Source organism: Rutidosis leptorrhynchoides, chromosome 1 (genome assembly GCF_046630445.1).
Source record: "Rutidosis leptorrhynchoides isolate AG116_Rl617_1_P2 chromosome 1, CSIRO_AGI_Rlap_v1, whole genome shotgun sequence".
Lineage (NCBI taxonomy): Eukaryota > Viridiplantae > Streptophyta > Magnoliopsida > Asterales > Asteraceae > Rutidosis > Rutidosis leptorrhynchoides.
The window spans coordinates 266,783,974-266,788,060 of NC_092333.1; positions in this window are offsets into that span (position 1 = coordinate 266,783,974).

Here is a 4,087-nt window from a genome sequence, read left to right on the forward strand (position 1 = left end):
AAATAACTCCGCAAACGAGTTCACTTGGCCAACGCTAATCTTGCCCTGCAACTCATCATTCAAAGTTCGATAGACATCTTCCATCAACATCCGATCATTCGACATAAAGGTCGTCTTTAGAGTATTCAAGTCCATCGATCCTTGTTGCAAATTTCGCAACTCATTTCGCATTTTCGACAAATCGACTGAAGTCCGGAACTCCTCGGAGAATTCCTTCTTAAACTCGTCCCACGACAACGCCATAAACGGTTCACCACCGACAAGATCGATCTTACCATCCAACCAATCCTTTGCCCTACCCTGCAACAAGCTAGTAGCGAGTCTTGTCCTCTTCTCAGGAGGGCATTCAATCGTGCGAAAACACCCTTCGACATCCGAGATCCAAGTTGTGCTTACCAAAGGATCCGGTTTCCCATCGTACATCGGAGGTTTAGTCCTCATGAAGCTCTTAAGACAGCGCTCCATTTCACTACTACCCCAAAATTCGGAATACCTCCTATCCAATCTTTCTTCCAACGTACTCATTTGCTCCGCAACGGCGGCCGCAACTCTAGTATTAAACTCCTCGGCATTCGTCTCGATCCCGTTTCGCGTCGTCATTCTAAAGAATGCAAAACGGTTAGTCCACGAACGTATAAAACCATACGCACAACACCGCCCCATCTTGCTCAACACCCATTGTACATCACTTGCTTGACACGATTTGCACCGGTAATAAGGTTTGCAAGTCCTTATTACGCACACACGCCGTATCAACTCGTTAGTACAACGACCGCCTCGCTCGATGATATAAACCAACACAACGCAATAATATATTAATAGAATCCACATATTAACATAAACGTTAGTCCACCTACAAACAAGGCACTAACTATAACCCGTTCTGACCCGTTCACCTACAAGTCCCGCAACAATTAAGCAAATACACAATAAAGTCTAAGTCTAGGCACCTATCTCAAGTCGCCTAAATCCCTTAGACCATTCTCTGATACCACTTCTAACGACCCAACCCGTATTAAAACTGGCCCGTAAAATTTTTCCCTTTTAATACACGTTAAATAATACTTTAGGTCCCATTACATAGTTTCCAAAACATATTTTGATCAAAGTAAGTTCAACGAACTTAAAGACGTACGAAAATAATTTAAACTTCTTAATACAATAATACGTTAGCAAAATCATAAACCGGTTATAATCATTATGACCCGACTAGTTACATTTACACAAAACCGAGCATGGTGATTTGGGACTACGCTACCCAAATCCTAATCGAGTACAAAAGCAAGATCTTCTAAAGCAACCTAGCCAAGATCTCTAATCCCCATGCTTACCCGAGCCGCAATCACGCGAACCTATAAAAATATCAACAACGAGAGGGTAAGCTAATGCATAGTGAATGTAAAGATACTATACACATACATATGCATAAAATGGCTACGCATCACCAAGCATCAAAATAACACATACCGTATTCGCATGGTAAATAACTACAAAAGAGCACAATACACAAAGTAGCTACACGCTACGAAATCACCAAGCTAAGGCCACAAGATTAGCTACAACACAACATTAAGTATATAATCAACAATATCGATAAGGTTAACCCCTTAACCCAAACCACATGAAGGTTGGCCGAAACTACCCAGACCTTAGTGAATTCGCACTACCTGAGATCCACTTCCTTCACTACTTCAACAACCGAGGTTGGCCAAACTAACCGAGCCTTAGTGAATTCGCACAACCCAAAATTCACCACTTCAACAAGATGATCGAAACAACCCGAGTCATCATGAATCCACACTAACCGAGATTCATTTCCTCAACAACAATGCTAGCAACCCATCGCCAAAAAGGGTTATCCAAAGCGCTAGCCAATTCACAACACCATGGGTAAAAACCCCCAACGCATAAGCGTATCACATGGACCCGAAGCACAAAAGGAGTCCATTCAACCACAACAACATAGAGTAAACCCAAGCAAGGGTCACTCTACACACACGCACCCATTCTACACATACACATGTGCATAGTAAATTTACACTCACCTTAAACGCCTCGATGAAGTGAAATCCAATTCTGCAACTCGCCAAAGGAAAGTACCTATTCCATTAATCACAAATACAACAACATAATTAGGATGGATTTACAAATCAACCCAAATTGACAATTAGTGCAATTTCGACCCAAATTGCACTTCCAAGCTCAAACCGCGCCAAAACTAACCAATAATCACTAACACAAGTGAGAATGGTCCTAATAAGCCAATTAAACCCCAACACAAGTGTTAAACACTCGTCTTGCCCAATTTGACACCAAAACCCTAATTTTGACCCATTTTAAAATTAGTTAACCGAATGAACCCTAAAGGCTTCCAACACCTCAATAATCACTCAATACTAGTGATTACACCCATTTGCACGTCTTACAAACTTACACTTGTTCACCAAACCCAAAACCCGCCAATAACAACAATAAAACCGAATCTTTGTGTTAATCTCAATTAACAACTTAATGGGTTCCATCTATGAACATACAAGCCAAAAGCCTCAAATTTGAATGATGAACACGAAAATGAAATTCGGAGTTACAGCTTACCGCTAGTATCACCTTGTAGCTAAGAACGAGGAGAACAAACTTGTCTCTTATGCTTTCGATCAAAACCCGCTTCTTCCTTTCCAAAAATCCCTTTGAACCAATTGGGGTTTGAAGTTTTTTGAGTGGAAAATGAGAAGAAAAGGAAAAAGAAATGAAGAAATGAAATGAGTGGATGAGATTAAGATCTCAAATCTGGCTCACACGCGAAAAGACCAAAATGCCCTTGAACCTTATTTAAAATTACTAAAATCTGGTACCAGTCCGCCCAGAACGCCGCGCCGCGGCCTTAATCGTCGCGCCGCGACCTATAACGTATTCTGGTGGTTGCCTTAACATGCCACATAGAATTGAAATCAGCTGAATGCCGCGCCGCGGCACCCTTCTCCGCGTCGCGAGATAAACCGTGGTCTGGTGCCCTTGTTTACATGCCTCCTGATCCTAATTCCAGTTAATTGCCGCGCCGTGGCCTCCTATGTCGCGCCGCGACATACAACATGACCTGACTCATTTTCTTGTATACAAGACTTTTAACCCTCGAACATGTCCCGAAGCCTTCATACACCTATCGTACATACACGATACACCTATAAATCATATATGGGGAAAACGGGGTGTTACAGTTACCCCCGATATTGAGTCAAAAATCAATAAAGTTCCAAACTTTATCAGCAAAATAATCGCTTTTTTGATTAATTTTGTTGATTAAGTGATTACGAAGGCGATGCAAAAAAAATCAAGTAAAACGGAGCTAAAACGAAGATTCTAGAGCGAAAACGGTGAAAGACAAGTTACGACCCAGGAAATCAAGTTACGATCCTAGAAAAACATCAGACCAAGGCAGCCATATGGCTTGCCATCTGGCCTGCCATCATCTGGGCACCACAAACGGCATGCCCTGGCATACGGCCTGCCATACGACCTGCCAGCCGCATGCTAGTAAAACGGTGCCTATTTAAAGGGACTTTTGGGCTCATTTTTATACACACTCAATTTGTAATTCAATTCAGATTTTCAAGTATTTTAGTTAGTAGTAGCTAGCTTAACTTTTATTTTTCGGAGGATATCCCGGCGAGTGCCTGCGATCTCGGGCAGATTTCTTCAGCCTTTTCAGGTTTTTATCCGAAACGCTTGTCTTATTAATTAAACATGTATTGTTATCATTTATGTTTAATAATGCGTTCCGATATTGCCCTGTTAGCTTAATTAATCTGTATGTTGCCATGATAGAAGTTTGGGTTAGCGTAATTATGTTAAATTAAGTACGGTTACTATTGTTATGCTGAATTTGTGACCCGATAGATTTGTATGCTAGCATTTTAAGGATTGACCAACCTAGGTTGTGATCAGGACTTGTCCACCTATATGAACTTAGCAACTTCATAGGATTAAGACCCCTGGTTATACTGTACCTGAAGATTCTATGAACTAGGTATGGCCGAGGCATCTAATGCGCTTTTAGGACACGTAACTTAGGAATTGAGACATGAATGAC